The 24725-nt window shown below is 43.4% G+C and overlaps 1 protein-coding gene across 1 annotated transcript in view; it reads left to right on the top strand.

Moving 5' to 3' along the window:
- tmem94 (transmembrane protein 94) overlaps positions 1–24725 on the top strand; it is a 150521-nt gene that overhangs the window by 19971 nt on the left and 105825 nt on the right. The window lies entirely within an intron of this gene.

Raw genomic sequence — 24725 nt, 5'->3', positions numbered from 1 at the left:
GGTGATAACGACACGGCATCTGGGACCTGAGCGAACAGGGCAAGCAACTGTGCATCTCCTTAATTTCACAGTCCTTCAATCTGATTGTTTAACAGTGCAAGCAAGGACTGAGAAGGAAGTGTAAATTAGAGTGGATGAATTCAATGTCAAATCAGGGGCAGAATGAGAAATAAAGAGAGGGAAAGAAAGATTGAATTGAGAGAGAGAAGAAAGACAGAAAGGAAAAGTAAAAAAAAGTTTTAAAATATTAAATTTTACATTTTAAAAATTTCCAACAATTAAAACCTGAAGGAATGAGACTCCACGCTTTTAATAGCTAATTTTCAGTGCCAGAGAGGTTGACTGATCATGTCGTTAAAAGGGTAGTTGGACTGAAATGGACAAGACTTAACTTTTTGTGGCGAGTTTAGTTCATATCTACGGCGCAAAATCAGAAACTTCACGCAGTTCAATGCATTTCAATGGTGAGGCAGACAGCGAGATGCCATTTTCGCAAAGCTAATGGACCAGCACATCTTGGACAGTAAATTTTGGGTATCCGTGTTTAACTGCGCATCTACCCCGCTCCTGAAGTTGCTGTAGCATTTGCGCATAAATAACGGCGAGCGCCATTAGGCTCACCGTTAATTTGACAGCAAATTCTGGTCCAGTGTGTATGGAAAATGAAAGAAATCTGGGTGTCCTGATTGACAATAAATTGAAGCTATCGCAACAATGCTTGGTGGCAGTCAGTAAAGGAAATCAGGTGTTGGGATGCATTAAAAGGTCAATATTGAGCTGAAATAGTGAGGTAATCCTGCCACTTTATAAATCACTGGTGCGACTGCACTTAGAATATTGTGTACAGTTCTGGTCCCCAAAGTACAAAAGGATATTGCAGCTATTGAAAGGATACAGAAGAGAGAAACCAGAATGATGGAGGGATTGGATTATGAGAAGCAATAGCATGAATTGTGCATGTTTGCACTGGAAAAGAGAAAGTTGAGAGGTAATATGTTTTAAGGATTTTAAAGAGGTAATGTAGAACATTTCAAGCAACAAGGTAGGATTTATTAACTTGCTTCCATTAAATTCTGTGCTGAGTTTTCCAGTAGTAGTGTTCTAAGCTCACTATGATATAATAAAAATGTGTTTGGTGGTACGTGGGGCAGCGTTGCGTTTGGTGGTACGTGGGGCAGCGTTGCGTTTGGTGGTACGTGGGGCAGCGTTGCGTGTGGTGGTACGTGGGGCAGCGTTGCGTGTGGTGGTACGTGGGGCAGCGTTGCGTGTGGTGGTACGTGGGGCAGCGTTGCGTGTGGTGGTACGTGGGGCAGCGTTGCGTGTGGTGGTACGTGGGGCAGCGTTGCGTGTGGTGGTACGTGGGGCAGCGTTGCGTGTGGTGGTACGTGGGGCAGCGTTGCGTGTGGTGGTACGTGGGGCAGCGTTGCGTGTGGTGGTACGTGGGGCAGCGTTGCGTGTGGTGGTACGTGGGGCAGCGTTGCGTGTGGTGGTACGTGGGGCAGCGTTGCGTGTGGTGGTACGTGGGGCAGCGTTGCGTGTGGTGGTACGTGGGGCAGCGTTGCGTGTGGTGGTACGTGGGGCAGCGTTGCGTGTGGTGGTACGTGGGGCAGCGTTGCGTGTGGTGGTACGTGGGGCAGCGTTGCGTGTGGTGGTACGTGGGGCAGCGTTGCGTGTGGTGGTACGTGGGGCAGCGTTGCGTGTGGTGGTACGTGGGGCAGCGTTGCGTGTGGTGGTACGTGGGGCAGCGTTGCGTGTGGTGGTACGTGGGGCAGCGTTGCGTGTGGTGGTACGTGGGGCAGCGTTGCGTGTGGTGGTACGTGGGGCAGCGTTGCGTGTGGTGGTACGTGGGGCAGCGTTGCGTGTGGTGGTACGTGGGGCAGCGTTGCGTGTGGTGGTACGTGGGGCAGCGTTGCGTGTGGTGGTACGTGGGGCAGCGTTGCGTGTGGTGGTACGTGGGGCAGCGTTGCGTGTGGTGGTACGTGGGGCAGCGTTGCGTGTGGTGGTACGTGGGGCAGCGTTGCGTGTGGTGGTACGTGGGGCAGCGTTGCGTGTGGTGGGCAAAGTAATACCTTCAGTGTCATATTCTTGTCTCAGGATTTTTGTGTCGTGACAAATCTTTATTTATATGTATTTAAATATTTTAAATATTGCATCGGACCAGATGCGCGCATGCTAATTAAAGAATTTTGTGATCCAGACCAGTTGTAAGCTTACTTAGCTGGCAGTCTTTGGCTTTAAATCTCCAGATGACGACATGTGTTCATCTTTATTATAATAGAATGAGTCATCTGCTCTGTTTTTCCCCCATGCTTGCTAAATATTTGATTGTATAGTACATGTATTCTTAAAATAGCTGTATCTTATAATAGTTGTAAAATACTTTGCTTTATTCCTGAGTAAAACTTCAGAATTTACTCAGGCCATTAGCTGCTAGACTTTCTCACTGGAGGAGCCCAGTGCTAACGTGAAATACTTATTGTGCGTCAAGGTTATGGGCTGGCTAGTTTGGATTATATTCCAATGTTTGTAGTACATGCACAAGAAACGTTAGAAAGGAAGCAAAACTGAAATGCATGCGACCCAGATTTAGGACTGACCTTTTGTCAGAGATATACAGGAATGTTGTGTAGACTCACTATTCCCTGGATATTTGTGTCACATCATCCATTGTTAGTGTTGGGGCCGGTTAAAAGTTTGCTTTAAAAGCAATGAATGAAGGTATGTAGTGACAGGTGGACCGTTAGCTCCTGAGGGCGCAACATGAGAATGGGGGAATGGCAAAGAAGCTAATACAACCTGGAGACATCAGGATTGACTGTTTTTGTTTTGAAACAGCCACAGTCATACGACCCTTATAATGCTCTCTGTTCATGGAATGATGGAATCATACATCACAGAAGGAGGCCATTTGGCCTCTCGTGCCTGTATCGGCTCTTTGAAAGAACTTTCCAATTATTTCCACTCCCCCTGCTCTTTCCCCATAGCCCTGCAAATTTTTTCTTTTCAGGTATATATTCAATTCCCCTTTGAAAGTTACTATTGAATCTGTTTTCACCACCCTTTAAACAACAACTTGCATTTCAGGCAATGCATTCCAGATCATAACTTGCTGTGTTTGGAAAAAAAAACAAATTCCTCATCTCTCTTTCGCCCCCCCCCCCCCTCCATTCTTTTGCCAATTATCTTAAATCTGTGTCCTCTGGTTACCGACCCTCCTGTCAGTGGAAACAGTGTCTCCTTATTTATTCTATCAAACCTCTCATAATTTCAAACACTTCTATCAAATCTCCCCTTAACCTTCTCTGCTCGAAGGAGAACAATCCCAACTTCTCCCGTCTCTCCACATAACTGAAGTCCCTCATCCTTGGTATCATTCCAGTAAATCTCCTCTACACCCTCTCCAATGCCTTGATGTGTTCTAATCCCTTTTTACATAAAGATGTCAGTTATGGTTGGACAATGCATCTTTATAAAGCTGAGTTATACCACTCTCTGTTATGTACTCCACCCTCATTATAAAGCTCTCACTTACATCTATTCCTGCATGCAACAGAAACTTGTATTTTTTTAGCAACTTTAAAGTAGAAAAATGCTCCAAGGCGCTTCACAGAGGCATAACGAAAATGGACACCAAGGCAAAGAAGGAGGTATTACAAAAGGTGACCAAAAACATGGCCAAAGAGGGCCTTAAAGAAGGAGAGAAAAGTGGAAAGGTGGAAGAGTTTAGGGAGGGAATTCCAGAGAGTGGGATGTTGGTGGCGAAAAGCATGGCTGCCAATCGTGAGATGAAGGGAGCAGGAATGCACAAGAGGCTGGTGTCAGGGAAACAGAGATCGGGGTGGGGGTTATAGGACAAGAGGGACCGAAGATGGCCACGGATAGTTTTAAACAGGATGAGAATTAAAAATTTTAGGCGTTGGGGACCAGGAGTCAATGTAGGTTAATGAGAACAAGTGTGATTGATGAGCATGACTTTGTGTGTGATAGAATATGGGCAGCAGAGTATTGGATGAGTTGAAGTTTATGGACGGTGAGGGATGGGAGGCCGGCCACGAGAATATTGGAGTAATCAAGTTTGGAGGTTACAAAGGCATGAATGATGGTTTAAGCGGCAGATTGGCCGAGTTAGGGTTGAAGGCAGCTGATGATATGGAGGTGGAAATAGGGATGGGGAGAGTGAGGTCAGAACCTCAGCTCTGGCTCAAACAGAACACTGAGCTTGCAACCAGTCTGGTTCAGCCTGAGAGTGTGAGCATGGAGGTGTGGAGTCTGGCATTGGAGCTTGTGGCTGGCTTCTGATTTGTTTTTAAGTACAGTATTCCGGATCATATCCTGGTATGTAGCCTACACCTGATAGCATGCAAAATGCTTAGTGTCCATGGGTTGCGTGAGGGTGAATTTGATTAGGTAAGCAGTCGTAAAAATAGAGCAATGCAAGTTGACGCTCAAAGCTGCATTCTTTTTCTGCATTAATATGTTTAATGTTATAATGAAAGTCTGAACAATTAAGAGTTCTCACAAATTCTTCAGATTCCTAGACAAGGTTCTCTGAACCCCTGCTCCGGCAGTAGTGTGGCAATCTTCTCCCAGGTAGGTGGGTGATAATGTGGGGAAGTAAGTCCATTTCTGCTCTGCATAGCCCCTGACAGGATTGGGCAAGATCGGGTGTGCTCTGCATAGGGCATCTCTAGTTCTCCATCTCCTTTACATCTACTTTCCCTATTGAATGTAGTACAAGTGCTGCAATTTGTTTCAGTCTTAAATATTTCAGTAGCGGTACCAGTCATTCTTAGAATAACTGCCATAAATCAAAAGTATGTGCAGTACAGTACTGTGTCAGGCTGCCTCAACAGACAATTGCTAACATTTCTGTCACGTAAATGAGAAAGAATGGACTTGCATTTATATAGCGCCTTTCACAACCTCCAGACGTCTCAAAACATTTTACAGCCAATTAATTACTCTTGAAGTGTAGGCAAACAAATTTGTGCACAGCAAGGTCCCTCAGATAGCAGAGATGAATAACCAGGTAATCTGTTCTGGTAGTGTTAGTTGGTTGAGGGGTAAATATTGGCCAGGGCACCTGGACGACTCCCTTGTTCTTCTTTGAATTGTGCCAAGAGATCTTTTGCGTCCATCTAAGAGAGCAGACAATCAGGGCCTCGGTTCAACATCTCATCTGAAAGATGGCACCTACATAGAATTACAAAGAATGTATAGCACAGAAACAAGCCATTTGGCCCAACAGGTCTGTGCCGGTGTTTATGCTCCTCACGAGCCTCCTCCCACCCCTCTTCATCTAATCCTATCAGCATAACCTTCTATTCCTTGCTCCCTCATGTTTATCTAGCTTCCCCTTAAATGCATCTATGCTATTCGCCTCAACTGCTCCTTGTGGTAGCGAGTTCCACTCTCTGACAATACAGCACTCCCTCAGTATTGTAGTGAAGTGTCGGCCTGGATTATGTGCTTAAGCCTTTCGAGTGGGGCTTGAACTCATGATCACCTGACTCAGAGGCGAGAGTGCTACCACCGAGCCAAGACTGTATAATCCTAAGAGTGTCCCGCAAAGAAGAATAAATGACTGGAAGTGCATTACCAGGCAATAAGAAACTTTAGGCATTCAAAATACATCGTAAATTGTGTCTGCAAAGTTTGAGCAGCTGGCAGATCTGTCATCAAATTACTGCCATATGCTCACTGACTTTTGTTTTAAATTAGTAGCAGATCTCTCATAACGTAACTCATGCTATTTTCTTTTATTCGTTCGTGGGATGTAGGCGTCGCTGGCAAGGCCAGCATTTATTGCCCTTGAGAAGGTGGTGGTGAGCCGCCTTCTTGAATCGCTGCAGTCTGTGTGGTGAAGGTTCTCCCACAGTGCTATTAGGAAGGGAGTTCTAGGATCTTGACCCAGCGACGATGAAGGAACGGTGATATATTTCCAAGTCAGGATGGTGTGTGACGTGGAGGGGAACGTGTAGGTGGTGTTCCCATGTGCCCGCTGCCCTTGTCCTTCTAGGTGGTACAGGTCGCGGGTTTGAGAGATGCTGGCGAAGAAGCCTTGGTGAATTGCTGCAGTGTATCCTGTAGATGGTACACACTGCTGCCAAGGTGCGCCGGTGGTGAAGGGAGTGAATGTTTAGGGTGGTGGATAGGGCACCAATCAGGCGGGCTGCTTTGTCCTAGGTGGTGTCGAGCTTCGAGTGTTAGAGCTGCACTCATCCAAGCTAATTGTGATGTAGGCTGTTCTATCAGGACTGAAATGTTATACCATGCAACGCACCATGAATTATTCCGCTACATTGCAGCTGTGTCCCTTTTGAGGCCGCAAAGTCGAATTGTTAAGTCAGCACAGCTACTCGGGTCAATCAGAGATTAATTGTTCTTTGGTCAAGAAACTTTGCAGTTTGGGATGTGCTGGTCAGTTTCAGGCTGCAGTTAATAAGCACCCAGCATCTTAAGACTGTTTTGCATCTGTAACTAGGTGTGGCATGTGGAGTTGCTAGTTGTATTGTTTTTAATATATGTATTGACAGATGACGGTCAAGCTGTAAACCCGGTAGTGATGCAAGACCTCAAGGCATGTGTTATTACGTGACTAGCATTACAGTCTTTCCAGTTTTTTACTGATTATTTCCTGGAGCAAATCATACCTTCTGTATTGTACTCTTATTTGGTTATATGTTGTAAGCAGCATTATAAAAGGCATATAGCACAGAAAAATAGGCTGAGAGTCACACGGCATAAGAAATAGGAACAGGAGTAGGCCATATGGCCCCTCGAGCCTGCTCCGCCATTCAATAAGATCATAGCTGATCTTTGGCCTCAACTCCACTTTCCTGCCTGATCCCCATATCCCTTGATTCCCCTAGAGTCCAAAAATCTCTCTCTCAGTCTTGAATATACTCAATGACTCAGCATCCACAGCCCTCTGGGGTAGAGAATCCTAAAGATTCACAACCCTCTGAGTGAAGAAATTCCTCCTCATCTCAGTCTTGAATGACCGATCCCTTATCCTGCTACTATGCCCCCTAGTCTAGACACTCTAGCCAAAGGAAACAACCTCTCAGCATCTACTCTATCAAGTCCCCTCAGAACCTTCTAGGTTTCAATGAGATCACCTCTCATTCTTCTAAACTCCAGAGAGTATAGGCCCATTCTATTTCATCTTTCCTCATAGGACAACCCTCTCATCCCAGGAATCAATTTGGTGAACCTTTGTTACACCACCTCCAAGGCAAGTATACCCTTCCTTAGAGACCAAAACTGTGCACAGTACTCCGGATGTGGTCTCACCAAAGCCTTGTAAAATTGTAGCAAGACTTCCTTACTCTTGTACTCCAAACCCCTTGCAATAAAGACCAACATGCCATTTGCCTTCCTAATTTCTTGCTGTACCTTTTTATTATTTGTTCATGGGATGTGGGCATCGCTGGCAATGCCGGCATTTATTGCCCATCCCTAATTGCCCTTGAGAAGGTGGTGGTGAGCCGCCACCTTTCACCACTGCAGTCCATGTGGTGAAGGTGGTGGTTAGGGAGTTTCAGGATTTTGACCCAGCGACAATGAAGGAACAATATATTTCCAAGTCGGGATGGTGTGTGACTTGGCGGGGAACGTGCAGGTGGTGTTGTTCCCATGTGCCTGCTGCCCTTCTAGGTGGTAGAGGTCGTGGGTTTAGGAGGTGCTGTCGAAGAAGCCTTGGCGAGTTGCTGCAGTGCATTCTGTGGATGGTACACACTGCAGCCACAGTGCGCCGGTGGTGAAGAGAGTGAATGTTTAGGGTGGTGGATGGGGTGCCAATCAAGTGGGCTGCTTTGTCCTGGATGCTCTTGTAGCCACAGTATTTATGTGGCTGGTCCAGTTAAGTTTCTGGTCAATGGTGACTCCCAGGATGTTGATGGTGGGGGATTCGGCGATGGTAATGCCATTGAATGTCAAGGGGAGGTGGTCATTGCCTGGCACTTGTCTGGTGCGAATGTTACTTGCCACTTATGAGCCCAAGCCTGGATGTTGTCCAGGTCTTGCTGCATGCGGGCACTGACTGCTTCATTACCTGCATGCTAACTTTGTGTTTCTTGTATGAGGACACCCAGACCTCTATGAACACCAACATTTAATAGTTTCTCACCATTTAAAAAAAAAATCTGTTTTTCTATTCTTCCCACTAAAGTGAATAACCGCACATTTCCTCACAATGTTCTCCATCTGCCACCTTCTTGCCCGCTCACTTAACTTGTCTGTGCAGTCTTTGCAGACTCTGTGTTTTCCTCACAGCTTATTTTCCCACCTACCTTTGTATTGTCAGCAAAGGTAGTTCATTTCATTTTTAGTATCTCCACCATGATCTGCTATTGATGCACCAGAAATACATAGATGGAAGGTTGCTCTTTGGTAAGTACTGCCAATTAAGTCATGGTAAGTACTGCCATGAAGCGGATCTTAGTGATTTTTGTTTTAAAACTCAACTTAGGGAACTCAACTTAGAGGACTCCTCCAGAGTTTGAATGAAGCCACTGCAGACAGTGCAGGGATCCCATTGTGAGAGTGGGTTGGATGCACTGGAGTGATGTAGGACAGAGAAATGGAGGCCCCCTCTCGCAGCTGGTGGAGTGGATGTGTGGGAAGGAAGGAAAGGATGTCCCCTTGCAGTGACTTGAGCAAAGAAGCTGCGTGACTTAGGGCATAAGGATCGTACTGCAGCAAAAGGGGGAAGACATGCTGGACAAGGGGATTGCCTGAAGTAAGGCCTATGTGCTGGGGTAACCGGTTCAGTATTTGCCTCATAGCAAGTGAAGTGCAGACGTTGGAGTGACGTAGGACACGTGTTTATTCAGAGCAACTGGTGGAGTTTAAAGCCTGTAGTGAACAATTGCGTCTGGGTGTGACTTTTTTGAAGCCTTCACTAAGCAGCAATAAATACTCAACGAGATGGATGTCAAACCTCACAGCCAACTCAACAGGTTATTAGAGAGACTGAAAACATAACTGTAGCAACCCTGTATGAGGGCTGTTTTCTAAATGAAACAGCCTCTGAAAACAAAAACCAGGGTGTGCTTTTGTGGGTACCTTTGATCTTAGTTATGTTTTTCTGCATGAAGTCCTGCAAAATCCTATCGAGTACTTGGGCAATTTCCCCCTCTTTTTTTAAAATTGGGGGGAGGGAAGAAAACTCATCTCTGAGCTACATTTAAAAGGAAGCCCCAATATGCAACGGTCAGCCTCCTGATTGGGTTTGGCATGTTCATGTTGGGTGAATATATTAATGATTTGGACTTAAAAATGGGGGCTTGGTCAAGAAGTTTGCAGATGATACAAAAATTGGCCGTGTGGTTGATAGTGAGGAGGAAAGCTGTAGACTGCAGGAAGATATCAATGGACTGGTCAGGTGGGCAGAAAAGTGGCAAATGGAGTTCAATCCAGAGAAGTGTGAAGTAATGCATTTGGGGAGGGCAAACAAGGCAAGGGAGTACACAATAAATGGGAGGACACTGAGAGGTGTGGAGGAACAAAGGGACCTTGGAATGCATGTCCACAGATCCCTGAAGGTAGCAGGACAGGTAAATAAGGTGGTTAAAAAGGCATATGGAATACTTTCCTTTATTAGTCGAGACATAGAATATAAGCAGGGAGGTTATGCTGGAACTGTATAAAACATTGGTTAGGCCACAGCTTGAGTATTGCGTACAGCTCTGGTCACCACATTACAGGAAGGATGTGATTGAACTAGAGAGGGTACAGAGGAGATTTATGAGGATGTTGCCAGGGCTAGAGAATTTTAGCTAGGAGAGAAGATTGGATAGGCTGGGGCTGTTTTTCTGTGGAACAAAGGAGGCTGAGGAGAGATTTAATTGAAGTACATAAAATTGAGGGGAGTGGATAGGGAGGACCTATTTCCCCTAGCAGAGGGGCCAGTGACCAGGGGGCATAGATTTACAGTAATTGGTAGAAGGATTAGAGAGGAGCTGAGGAGAAATTTTTTCACCGAGGGTGGTGGGGGTCTGGATCTCAATGCCTGGAAGGGTGGTAGAGGCAGAAACCCTCAACTCATTTTAAAAAAAAAAGTACTTGGATGTGCACTTGAAGTGTCGTAACCTACAGGGTTATGGACCAAATGCAGGAAAGTGGGATTTAGCTGGATAGCTCTTTTTCGGCCGGCACGGACATGATGGGCAGAATGGCCTCTTTCTGTGCTGTAACTTTCTATGATTCTATGAATACTGAAATTTTTCATTAGAAATTTATGGCTTGCAAGTCAGATGCCTCTGTGTGCAAACCGCAATCAGCTGGGAGTCTTAAATGTGGCAGTAGAAGCAGAGTCTGCTGCAGTTTTTATTTTATAGTCCCTCACAGGAGCAGCGTTTCTGTAAAGAATTGCACCTTTGAAATTATCACAAGTCTTTGCCACTTCAACAACTGCTGCAGTTTTTTAAACCTCGAAGTATCTGGGACTTGTAGACTGGAATTTCTGACTTGTAAATACGATCCCCTCTTAAAAGGCTTAAAATAGCCAGGCTGTGAAAGCAGGAAGGAATCTCACACCATGCTTGTACCATAGAGACACTTGCATGGAGGGGTGGGTTTGACTTCCAAGTTTGCCGCGCTCTCTCTCTCTCTCTCTCTTTCCCTTTCCCCCCCCCCCCAATCTACAAGTGTTGACTTATACTGAAGTACAGTTCACCAGCAGCCCTCTGTTCGTCATGTGCAAATCTAGATTGTAATTATCTGCAGACTATTCGACTGTAGAGGCATCACTAAATAGCAATTGGCAGTATTGATGCTTGGCTGATTTCCCCCCCCAACCTTCTCTGTAACTTAACGACTCTGAGGCCAATTATAATGTTCCAATTGCTGCCCAGTTGATATCAGCTAAACTCAGTATAGATTGGGAGTCGAATCTGGGATCTTTCTAGTTTGCGCACTCAAGTAGATACTTAACGATCTGAACTGTTCACCATTGTGTGAGGATCAGCTCATTTGTTTCACTACTCAGAATTAGTTTGATTTTTTAAAAAAGTATTCCTTGTTCTCCAACACTCATTTTAGCGATACTAAATTTACACCTTCCAAATCCCTTATGAATCAGTGGTGCAGCGTTAAGATGGACGTAGGTTCAGTGCTGTGGGTCCTCGAACCCAATTTCAGCTATGTTATTGGGGGAGACACCCAGGTGGGGGGGAAAACCCAAGAGATCTGCAGTGTTCTGCCCAGCCAAAAAGTAGCCATCTGCTTGCTCGGTTGTAAAATGATGTATGCGCATCTAAAGAGGGCCAGGCAATCATTCTAAAAGGGAGGGGGAGAAAATGTAATTCTCCTGATGGAACGGCAGGCTTCTGAAATTCTGACAGCAAAGAGATGCACAATACTGGAGCCATTTTTAGAAACCCTGACTCAACATAAACTGTTGCTCTGCACTTTTTATTTAAGTTGTCACATTGGGTGTTCCCATAACCTGTAACCTCCCTAATCCTCTCCACCTCTCTACCTCTCCCCTCCTTTAAGATGCTCCTTAAAACCTACCTCTTTAACTAAGCTTTTGGTCATCTGTCCTAATATCTCTTTACGTGGCTCGGTGTCAAATTTTGTCTGATAATGCTCCTGTGAAGCGCCTTGAGACGTTTAACTACGTTATAGGTGCTATATAAATGCAAGTTGTTGGTGTTGAATCTTCAGGAGCGTAGCTTTCCCATGTGGGCGGAAGTACACCCTGTGTGGTACCAAACCATACAGACGAGAAGGTTTTGTGTTCGGTCCTCCATCTGTGCTGAACAAGCGGTTCTAAAGCAAGTGCATCAGTCGGGGTGCTAGAATTGGCTAGAGTGCCCTAGAAAGGGGGGGAAAAATCAGTTATGGTACCTGCCCTTCACCACTTGCCAGGGAATCCTGCTGGAAATTAGCTGCCTCAGTAAAAAGGTCTATTTACTGACATTGGATAAGAACCGGATCAGGTTCAACTGTGATGCCCTACATGCTCTCACCAAGCTCTCACATGAAGAATGGCCACTCGGGCCCAATACTGGAGGGTTAATGGCACCTGGTACCCTAGGAAGAATCGGAAGGAAGGTGAGAAAAGTGTTCAAAAATTAAATAAGAATGTAGGGTGAAATAGCGCATTGGCATCAACACTGTAACAGGCAATTTAAATCCATTAGTAAGTTAGGTTGCTGATTTTCCTTTGATTCATACTGCAGCTGTCTGGCAACTGAAGTGTGCGCAATCAATGTGGAAATCCATATCCTGATACAGAAGAGTTGGAGGTTTCAATTTTGAAAGAAAGCCCTAGAATTCATGGAAAAATGTTTTAATTGATTCACTGTGCAACCACTAATCTCTCAAATGAGTTCCTGCGTGTTTGACTAGAAATCAGGTCATAGAGGGTTTAGGCTATTAGAAGCTAAGCTGCAATAATGTCCAGTAGTGTAGCATGTCCAGTAAACATTAGGTCTGTGAGGTTAAATGGTTACAAATATGCACCATTCTAATACAAGCCTTTCTATAGATCTGGTTACACCAAGCAGTCACTGGAATAACAAAAGGGGGCAAATGCCCTTTTCTTGAGTAACTGATCCAATTCCAGTGTGTAAACAAAACTTGAGGTCCTGAGTGGCTAGGAAGAATCACATGATTGTAGCCACACGGATCTTTCAGCCTGGAAATGTAACCTGCCTATATGTGTACCGTAGCATGTGAACTATATCTGTCCCAATGTTGCCTAGATCCCCAAAATATTGCTTCTTGCTCCTAACGCCCCGCAGCACAGATTGTTTCATGTAAAAATGATTAATGTGAATAAACTTTACTTTTCATTGAGTAAAATCATTCTGGGTGCAAGAATTAATTCGAGAAATATTTAACGTTTTTTTCCCCGCTTTTAAAAGCATGAGAAATTATTAGATGGGATAGGCCATTCGTTGTCAGTACCTTCCTAAAGCAAGTATACTCCGTCTGGTTATGCACTCCACCCGAGGAAAGTAACTGTATACAGTTAAAACTGCAAAAGAAGTAAAACTGTGCAACCTTTTTTCCCCATAGTCTTTAATATATCCTGGCTAATACTCCAGACTGTCAGTTTAACAGATCTTATACTATTCAGTGCTGGCATTGCACCCGACAATAACATTTCCACAGTCCACAGATCTCTGGAACCATTGTTGTGATGTGGTGTTTGGTATCTGTGTTTATCCTGCTGTATGACTCTATTAACTGAACCAGCCCTATAAATACTGTGGCTACAAGGGCAGGTCAGAGGCTGGGTATTCTGCGGCGAGTGACTCACCTCCTGACTCCCCAAAGCCTTTCCACCATCCACAAGGCACAAATCAGGATTGTGATGGAATACTCTCCACTTGCCTGGATGAGTGCAGCTCCAACAACACTCAAGAAGCTCGACACCATCCAGGACAAAGCAGCCCGCTTGATTGGCACCCCATCCACCACCCTAAACATTCACTCCCTTCACCACCGACACACAGTGGCTGCAGTGTGTACCATCCACAGGATGCACTGCAGCAACTTGCCAAGGCTTCTTTGACAGCACCTCCCAAACCCGCGACTTCTACCACCTAGAAGGACAAGGGCAGCAGGTACATGGGAACAACACCACCTGCACGTTCCCCTCCAAGTCACACACCATCCCGACTTGGAAATATATCGCCGTTCCTTCATCGTCGCTGGGTCGAAATCCTGGAACTCCCTAACAGCACTGGGCGAACCTTCACCACACGGACTGTAGTGGTTCAAGGCGGCGGCTCACCACCACCTTCTCGAGCAATTAGGGATGGGCAATAAATGCCGGCCTCGCCAGCGACGCCCACATCCCATGAACGAATTTTAAAAAAAACAGCTTTCCTTAGGATCTGTTCGATCCACTATTCTGAGATTGAAGAGGAAAAAATTTAATTTGTTAATTTTGTACTCATGTTGAAGTTGTGCTGTCATCATTAGATAACCTGACCACATCTGCATTGTCAGTATTTTAAAAACCTGGATCATGTCACCTCTTAAAATTGTCTGAGTTTTGAAAGTCTCTATTCGTGGTTAATTTATACAGGTCTTCTCTTGGGTTTTGCTCAGCGCACCAGTGCCCTGTTGAAATGAGGGTACCCAAACCTGTGCACTGTATTCTCTGGCTTCTTCATTACCTGCCCGTTCATTCAGCCGATATCTTTTATGTCAGCGCAGCACATTGGAGCACCAGTATATTTTGCTACAGGAGCGATGGGATGTGTTTTTGTCTCCTTGTTCCTCGACAGTGTGAACTTGCACAGGAAATTGGAGAGGGGCTAGAGGATTGTTGGGAGATACTCTCCCTGTGGTTTACGCATGCTCCACTTAGTGGCCAGATCAGAGCAGCATTGGCACAAAGTCCTGTGCACAGAACAAGGAGACCAAGGAATGTGTGAAAGGTAGAGGGAGTCATGCTCTGAAACTTCCCAAAAAAGCTGTATTTGTCAAAAAGAAAACGCAGTCTCTTGAATATAATTTTTATTTACATTCAAATTATATTTTTATGTTTATTTAAAAAGCCTATCTATCTGTAGATATGTTATGGAAAAGGACAAGGAACAAACAAATATGAAAATGCTTAACTGGAGGAGGGCTAATTTCAGGGAGTTAAAAAGGGATCTTGCCCAGGTGGATTGGAATCAAAAATTGGTAGGTAATTGAACAATGGGAGGCCTTCAAGGAGGAGATGGTTCGGGTATAGGGTAGATACATCCCTACGAGGGGGAAAGGAAAGGCATCCAAAGCCAGAGCTCCCCGGATGACTAACGATATAGAGATTAAAATGAAACAGAAAAGGGAGGCTTATGACAAATGTAAGTTTCATGATACAGTAGAGAACCAGGCTGAATACAGAAAGTACAGAGGAGATCTAAAAAAGGGAATAAGAGGGGCTAAGAGGGGCAAAGAGAGAGTATGAGAATAGATTAGCGGCTAACATAAAAGGGAATCCAAAAGTCTTCTATAAACATATAAATAGTGGAAGGATGGGACAGATTAGGGACAAAAAAGATCATCCTGTGGAGGCAGAGGTACTAAATGAATACTTCATATCCGTCTTCACTAGAGAAGAGGATGCTGCCATTGTAGCAGTAAAGGAGGAGCTGGTAGCGATATTGGATTGGATAAAAATAGATAGAGAGGAGGTAATTAAGATTAGCAGTACTCAAAGTAGAAAAGTCACCCGGTCCAGGTGGGATGTATCTTTGGTTACTGAGGGAAGAAAGGGTGGAAATTGCAGAGGCTGTGGCCACAATCTTCCAATCCTCCTTGGATATGGGTGTGGTGCCGGAGGACTGGAGGATTGCAAATGTTGCATCCCTGTTCAAAAAAGGGGAGAGGGATAAACCTGGCAATTATAGGCCACTCAGCCTAACGTCGGTGGTGGGGCAACATTGAGACAATAATCTGGGACAAATGAATTAGCACTTGGAAAAGTGTGGGCTAAAACACAAAAGTCAGCATGGATTTGTTAAGGGAAAATCATGTTTGACTAACTTGATTGAGTTCTTTGATGAAGGTAGTGCTGTTGATATTGTGTCTATGGACTATCAAAAGACATTTGATAAAGTAGCACATAATAGATTAGTTAGCAAAATTAAAGCCCTTGGGATTAAAGGGACAATGGCAGCATGGATACAGAATTGGCTAGGGGACAGAAAGCAGAGAGTAGTGGTGAACAGTTGTTTTTCAGACTGGACGGAAATAGACAGTGGTGTTCACCAGGGGTCAGCATTAGGACCACTGCTCTTTTTGATATATATTAATAACCTGGACTTGGGTATGGAGGGTATAATTTCAAAGTTTGCAGATGACGCGGAACTCGGAAATGTAGTAAATAATGTGGAGGATAGTAACAGACTTCAGGAGGGCATAGGCAGACTCATTACAGATGAAATTTAACGCAGAGAAATGTGAAGTAATGCATTTTGGTAGGAAGAATGAGGAGAGGCAATATAAACTAAATGATACAATTTTAACGGGGGTGCACATACACAAATCTTTGAAGGTAGCAGGACAAGTTGAGAAGGCTGTTTTTTTTTTAAAATGTAGAATTCTGGGCTTTATTAATAGAGGCAGAGAATACAAAAGCAAGGAAGTTATGCTAAACCTTTATAAAGCACTGGTTAGGCCTCAGCTGGAGTATTGTGTTCAATTATGGGCACCACACTTTAGGAAGGATGTCAAGGCCTTAGAGAGGGTGCAGAAGAGATTTACTAGAATGGTACCAGGGATGTGGGACTTCAGTTATGTGGAGACACTGGAGAAGCTAATGTGTTCTCAGAACAGAGAAGATTAAGGGGAGATTTGATAGAGGTATTCAAAATCATGAATGGTTTTGACAGAGTAATTAAGGAGAAACTGTTTCCAGTGGCAGAAGGGTTGGTAACCAGAAGAGACAGGTTTAAGGTGATCGGCAAAAAAGCCAGTGGCAATGTGAGGGAACATTTTTTATGCAGTGAGCTGGAATGCACTACCTGAAAGGGAAGTGGAAGCAGATTCAATAGTAACTTTCAAAAGGGAGTTGGATAAATACTTGAAGGGAAAAAAATATACAGGGCTATGGAGAAAGAGCAGGGGAATGGGGCTAATTGGATAGCTCTTTCAAGAGCCGGCACAAGCACGATGGGCTGAATGGCCTCTTGTGCTGTACCTAATAAATTCTAAGATACATTAAACCCATATGTGGGTCACCGCATCCCATTTCATAATGCATTGAAAACTCCTGCTTCACACAACTTCAGTGAGAAATCCAATGAAGTGTCCAGATGCATCTGCAATACGTTATGGTTGTAGATGCCACTGTCATGAACCTTAAGTGTTAAATGTAATGTAACATTATATAACAGTAACTGCTGCTGTGTTTTGGCTAGTGAGTCAGTCTGCACCTACACACAAACCTTTGGATGCATAACCAGCAATACCATCTCCTAATATCCAAATGAAACTGAATTGAGAGTTCCATTCGTAAGTCATTTATCAATTACAGTAAACACATATCTAAAGTACTCCCTCAGTGTTGCTAAAAGCCAGTTGAGGTGTGCTCAGTCAGTTAACTGGCCTTGGCCCATCCCCCACCTTTTACTGATGTGGAGCCTCCGAAAGCTTGTGAATTTAAAATAAAATTGCTGGACTATAACTTGGTGTTGTAAAATTGTTTACCTTTTACTGAGACAGCCTTGGAGCTCCGGGCTGAAATACTTTACTGACTTTGGGCTGTCTCCAGGCCTGGTCTTTTCTCTTGCACCCCCCCCCCCCCCCCCCCAAACTGAGAACTGTTTGTTACTCTGGCTGCCCCATCATCACTGGTGGAACGGTGGAATTACTGCAAGACAAATTTACATAGGCAAATTCCATTATAAATACGGAAATATAAAAATAAGGGCAGAATGTATGACTTTAAAATGGCAACTTAAATAAGTCTGTGAGCCATCGTCCAATTAAACCCCCTTCACCTGAAGATTACACTTGGTCTTGATTCCTCGTATGTAATGTCATGGGCGATAAACTAGTTTTCTTAAATGTAAGGAATCTTACACCACCAGGTTATAGTCCAACAGTTTTATTTGAAAATCACAAGCTTTCGGAGGCTTCCTCCTTCGTCAGGTGAGTCACTACATTACAACAGTGACCAAACTTCAAAAAGTACTTAATTGGTTGTAAAGCGTGTTGGGACATCCTGAGGTCGTGACCGGCACCATATAAATGCACGTTCTTTCATTCTTGATCATACACTACCTTTAGATAAGTACAGGAGCAAATTTTAACAGTTTAATTATTTGGTATACGTGGCAGCCTATTTGTGCACACCCAGGTCCCACAAACAGCAATGTGATAATGACCAGATAATCGTTTTGAGTGATGTTGGCTGAGGGATAAATATTGGCCAGGACACTGGGGAGAACTCTTCTTTATGTCCCCTTAAACCGAGGCGCTGACTGCCCTCTTAACATTTCATCCAAAAGACGGCACCTCCAATAGTCCAGCACTCCCTCAGTACTGCACTGGAGTGTCAGCCTGGATTTTGTACTCCAGTCTCCGGAGTGGGACTGAATGAAGAAATACGTTTATGTAGCCCTCTCCGAAATAGCTCAAAGGGTTTCATATTCAAATTGGAAATGTAATGACTTGTTATGTAGGGAAATGTAGTCATTGTGCAGCTAGCAAGATCCCAAAACAACTGAGAGATGAGAGTTGATCTGTTTTTGATGATGGGTGAAGGGGGGACTGTTAACTATGATGTCTGGAAATCTCCTTCCACTTATTCGAATAGTGTCAAGGGATTTTTAACATCCACTGGATCAGACAGGGCCTGTGAAGGGCATCACCCACTGATGATGCAGCACCCTCTCCATACTGCCATGATTATATGCTCATGTTTTGGAGTGGGGCTTGAACCCATATTCTTCTGACACACGCAAGTGACTCAAACAATTGAGCTAAACTGACACTTAAAATTATGATTCAAACCTTTTATATATCCTTTTCTCATCTATCCCTCGCCCATGCAGCAGTCTTGAATATGTGTATGAGTTAATACTGAATGTATTTCTATTTTTAAAGAGTGAGCTTGTCCAAAGATTGAACAGCAGCAGGAAAACATCCTTTCAGCTGCAGACAAACCCCTCGCCAAAGTGCTGTGCATGCTAAATGTTATCGATGGTTCCATTATGCTAGGTAGCTGGTAAGGAGCCCATCACGTACGTGACCAGGAGCAGCATGAGACGTTGACTGCTGCTGCTGCCTTTGTGATCCCAGAGCTATCTCTGCCTGGCAGCTCTGGCTGAACGCACGAAAAAACTGCCTATCAGTATCTTTATATCTGCAGCATACATTGGGCCCGATGCTTTTCAAAGAACTAAATGCAGCTGTAACAAAGCCCCAGAGATGGACCAGGATGCAAGTGAGTGTTAATTTAGGTTTTATTTAGCAGAATCAGTCTCTCGATGCCTTGTAATGGGACGGCATATTTCTTCAGTGTGAAGTGTTGCCTAGTCTCTTTTTTTTGAGAGATGAAGAAAGATATGCTGGTTCAGGGATGTCAGTGGAAATGTTTTCCCCATCGGCTTAAGCTGTTTTGGAATATCGTCAGGGTATGTTTGTGCTGTTGGATTAGTGCTTTTTTGCGTAGATGGGGAGGCAAGAATGGGGCAGTTAAAGTCAGGAAGATGCCGAGTGCTCCTTCTGTACAAGTAGAGAGGTTCTTTAGTAAAGGCTGTGAATGTTACCTTATTTAAGATATTAGAAGATTCATACTTTAAAAGGGGTATTACTCCCACTTAAAAGCAGTTAGATAAGCCTAAATGCTTTTTATAAACATTGTAGTAGCAGCTTGCATCAGAAAATGTTGTATTGCTGGCACGTGACATTAAATTTTATCCTGGACCTTATTCCCTTCCCTAACTTATAAACTTCCCTGTAAAAGCAGTCCACCATGAACAGCCCCATGCAGTAGTGAGTACCTAATACTTTGTAGAAGCAGAGCTGGATTCTCTTGATAATTTTCCCTGTATTATGAATGTTGGTTATTTAGGTGGAAAAAGATCATTCGTAGAGTGAAAATCAAGGAAGTTCTACCCTTAATCTCTGAAACCCACTGTGGCAATTTCATGGGTTAGTGTAGCAATTAACAGAGCTGCCTTTGCTTTTAATTTTTAAAAAAGTGAACTGAAAGCATCAATTTGATGTAATTACCCATAATATGGATTACACCCAATCATTTTTATATGTTATACACTCGCGTGTTATTGCAGACAGTTACGTTTCTGTTGTTCCAGTGAACACAATTATATGAAAGACACTGAGAAATGGACATTTATTTTTAAGTTACTCATCATGAAAGTGCTAGTCAAGGATGGAGCTGATCTAAATCTATACGGACCTGTTAGTTGGGAGCTGTTTGGCCCACTGGTCAAATATCCTCATCTCTACTGCTCCTAGTTCAGTGTACAAGAGCCGCTATATAATGTGCAGTATTGTGCTTTTTGGAAAAAAAACCTGATGATTGCAGTACCAGTCATTTGATTATCTCGGACTGTTGTAATACCCATTCACCTATGTCATGCCAGCTCGAGTACACTATATTGCATGTATACTATATTTATGAATAAGATCAAGTGCAGCCAGGCCTATTGATAGCTCAGTGTTAAACGTGCTCTCTGCTATCCAACTGAACTTGAGGCTGCTGGGGGCCTGAGGAACCATACCCCATCATGAGTTAGCACCTTCAGGAAAGGAGGGGAGAAAACTGGCAGAGTTTAGATTGCTTCCTTTGTCAGTGTCCTGTTGCTGTAAAACAGTTCATTAAACTGAATAAATTCAGCAGCTATGGGGGTAGAGCTATGAGGAGAGGTCACATACCCTGCGACTTGTCTCACTAGCTGCGTTTCAAATATAAATACGACAAAAGAAAATAAGAAGCTCGGGGAGATTTTTTTCAGTAAAAGCGTCATGAGTATTGGAACGAGAAACTGATGGAGTTCAAAAAGGGGCAAGATATGTTCCTCAGCAGGATTCATGGTCATTAGATTTAGAAATCCATCAAAGTAGTCTGGAAAGTTGGGTGGTTAGGATAAATGGACGAATAGTCTACTGTCTGAAAATTATTATGTAAGCTTTGTTCTAGTTTCCTAATATTAGGACCTCTTGATTCAATTAGTGCCTTATTACTCACTATCCTTTCGTGCAGTTCAGTTGGATAGCAGAGAGCATGTTTAACACTGAGCCATCAATAGGCCTGGCTGCACTTGATGCCTTTCGCCATCTATCTTTTATCTTATTAAAAATCCTGCACTTTCTTATCTACAAAAACTTGCTTCCCATGGTCAGGTTTTTGCTGTACTTTTGTCAACTGTTTGCATTAAAAATTCCCATGTCCACATTTATAATGGACACTGCCCATGTAAACTCGTCACTTTGTAATTGCACAATTTGACTACCAGGTGATGCTGTATTATCTTTTCGCCACAAATGCTTTCTGAAAATATTTCATCTGTAACTGCTCCTGAAAACTATTCAGTGATCCCTGCTAGAAAGTGTGTGGATGTCAAGTGCAAACAGGATAGAGCTGGGTTGTGATGCTCGTTGTGGTAGAATAGCCAATGCGTCCTGACTAGATGTAGACACGAAGAATAACCATGTGAGGAAGGGGGGACATTTGGAGGAGAATTGATCTTTTGGAGCTTGGAATGAGGTCGTTATGGGAACCTAGCCTCAAAAGTTTGACACATTTGGTGCTATTTTGATTTTTTTTTTGTTCCTTAAGCTGTACTAAGGGCAAAACCGGGGGTATTTTGTTGAAATTGTATTGTAATATCTCCTAAATGATAACCAAGAGTTCACAGTCTGGAGATGGCATGCCAAGATTTGGCTCATATCTTTTTTTTCTCTCAAAACAATGGTTAAAGGAATAGTAAAACAAAACAAGCTTCATATTTCTGTACTGGTGTTCCAAAAATCTACACATATGCACCGATAGCCGCACTTGATTTTCGTCAATGTAAAGTTGTTAGTAACAGAGCTTTTCAAATATTAAGATGTATCCCTCGGGCATTTGGCTATAATTTAATCCTGACCTTGACCACATCACTGAGGAGGCCATGTCACACCATTTATCTGGCTGGACCTAAAAGAACCCATGGCACTATTTGGAGTTTGAGTAGGGAATTCTTCTGGTGTCCTGATCGAAATTCCTCACTCAGCCAACACTGCCAAAACAGATCAACTGGTTCTATTCATCTCATTGCTGTTTGTTTAGACCTTGCTACGCACAAATTGGCTGCCATGTTTGCCTACAGTGACCACTTCAAAAGTAATTTGTGTGAAGTGCTCGGAGATATGTCTCAGATGTGATAGAGCACTACATAAATGCAAGTCCTTTCTTCCGTATAGGCGTCAAAGGAATTTATCCCCACTGGTCTACAATGTGCATAGGTAATGTAGATGTGAGTACTCTCTTTGACTTGCACTGTGATTGCAGACCTAGAGGACATGTACAAAATTAACTCGTCTCGGCTGAGTTTATGGATCAGAAGAACGTTGCACCTGCCCATCATATTCTGGTTTTTAATTGGCTTAGGCCTTCATTTTAAGCCAATCGAAAACATTTTTTTAAGTTCCCACCTCCAAAATGGACAATGATAGGTAGATAGTAAGTACAGAAATAAAGTGCAGAAAGATGGAAAAATATTTTTTTTTAAAAAATGAGCAGAAGAGGGACGAAATGATATTCTAATTAAAATATTTGTTATTGAGGGCTAATATTACACTTAAGTGACATTCGAGTAAACTTATTGCTGCAATAGAGCTGCTTCCAGCATCACGTTGTGAGCACAAAAAAGGCAGCTGACCCAGGGATGACAGGCATTACATCAAGTCCATAGCACAAACAGGCCATTCAGCCCAACTGGTCTATGCCAGCGTTTATGCTCCACACGAGCCTCCTCCCACCCCTCTTCATCTAACCCTATCAGCATACCCTTCTATTCCTTTCTCCCTCGTCTACTTATCTAGCTTCTCTTTAAATGCATCTATGCTAGTCACCTCAACTACTCTTTGTGGTAGCGCATTCTTCTTACCACAAGTTGCTCCTGAATTCCCCATTGGATTTATTATTGACTATCTTATATTGATGACCTCTTGTTTTGGACTCCCCACAAGTGGAAACATTTTCTCTACATCTACCCTATCAAACCCTTTCATTATCTTAAGGACCCCTATCAGGTTACCCCTCAGCCTTCTCTTTTCTAGAGAAAAGAACCCTAGCCTGTTCAACCTTTCCTGATAAGGATATCCTCTCAGTTCCACTATCATCCTTGTGAATCTTTTTTGCACCTTCTCCGATGCCTCTATATCCTTTTTGTAATATGGAGACCAGAACTGTGCACAGTACTTCAAGTGTGGTCTAACCAAGGTTCTATACAAGTTTAACATAACTTCTCTGCTTTTGAATTCGATCCCTCTAGAAATGAACCCCAGTGCTTGGTTTGCCTTTTTTATGGCCTTGTTAACCGGCGTCTCTACTTTTCATGATTTGTGTATCCCGACCCCGAGATCCCTCTGCTCCTCTACCCCATTTAGACGCTTATTATCCAAGCAATATGTGACCTCTTTATTCTTCCTACCAAAATGCACCACTTCACATTTATCTATATTGAAATTCATTTGCCAATTACATGCCTATTCTGCAAGTTTATTAATGTCGTCTTGTATTTTGTTGGACTTGCCATCTAAGGGTTAATGGCATTGTTCTCATTTTTTAATTCATTTATGGAATGTGGGCGTCGCAGGCAAGGCCAGCATTCATTGCCCGTCCCTAATTGCCCTTATTGATGCCATAATGTTAGGATCGGCAGTAAAATGAATGGACAACAATTTAACTCCGAGCTTCAGTTGGCTATAAATCACCAGAGTTTTGGTCTTGTGGTTTACAGCAACATCTGACTCCTTCATTAAATTATATTTTTATTACTAATTCCCAGACGGCCATCATTTTAATATATGAAGATAAAACAGTCTGTGTAATCAACATACATAGTACATTATCCCAGCAAAAGTGTAACCTGGATTGTATCTTTGTATGTGATATAAATAAACATTCCCAGTAGACTAAAGTGTTTTTTTAAAAAAATGTACAGCTACTTTCTCCCCTCCTCATGGACTCGTGCTGAGATAAGGTTCCGCTAGCACATGCTGTCCTCCATTACTTCACCTAGCTGGCCATTCTTTGTGTGTGACTCCCAACAAAGACTGCAGGATATTCGACCGATACTGTTCTCACCCAATACCTGCGCATAGAACCATAGAACGATACAGCGCAGAAGGAGGCCATTTGGCCCATCGTGCCTATGCTAGCTCTTTGAAAGAGCTATCCAATTAGTCCCAGTCCCACTCCCCTGCTCTTTCCCCATAGCCCTGTAAATTTTTCCCCTTCAAGTATTTATCCAATTCACTTTTGAAAGTTGTTATAGCATCTGCTCCCACCACCCTTTCAGGCAGTGCATTCCAGATCATTACAACTCGCTGTGTAAATTTTTTTTTGTCATGTTGCCTCTGGTTCTTTTGCCAATTACCTTAAATCTGTGTCCTCTGGTTACTGACCCTTCTGCCATTGGAAACAGTTTCTCCATATTTACTCTATCAAAACCGTTCATGATTTTCACTTCTATCAAATCTCATCTTAACCTTCTCTGCTCCAAGGGAACAACCCCAGATTCTCTAGTCTCTCCGCATAACTGAAGTCTTTCATCCCTGGTACCGTTCTAGTAAATCTCTTCTGCACCATCTCTAAGATCTTGAATCCTTCCTTAAGTGTGGTGTCCTGTCAAGGCCTAACAAGTGTTTTATGAAGGTTTAGCATTATTTCCTTGCTTTTGTACTCTATGCCTCTATTTATAAAGCCAAGGATCCTGTATACCTTTTCAACAGCCTTCTCAACTTGTCCTGCCACCTTCAAAGACTTGTTTATGTACACCCCCTTTAAAATTGTATCGTTTAGTTTCTCCTCATTCTTCTTACCAAAATGAATCACTTCTCACCTCTCTGCGTTAAATTTCATCTGCCATGTTTGTACCCATTTCACCAGTGTGTCTGGCCTCCTGAAGCCTGTTACTATGCTCCTTGCTATTTACTACATTTCCGAGTTTCGGGTCATCGACAAACTTTGAAATTATACCCAAATCTAGGTCGTTAATATATATCCCAACACTGATCCCTGGGGGATA

The sequence above is a fragment of the Heptranchias perlo genome, chromosome 23 (genome assembly GCF_035084215.1).
Source record: "Heptranchias perlo isolate sHepPer1 chromosome 23, sHepPer1.hap1, whole genome shotgun sequence".
Lineage (NCBI taxonomy): Eukaryota > Metazoa > Chordata > Chondrichthyes > Hexanchiformes > Hexanchidae > Heptranchias > Heptranchias perlo.
Note: the sequence above shows the minus strand (reverse complement) of the source record. Positions and strands in the feature narration are given on the sequence as shown.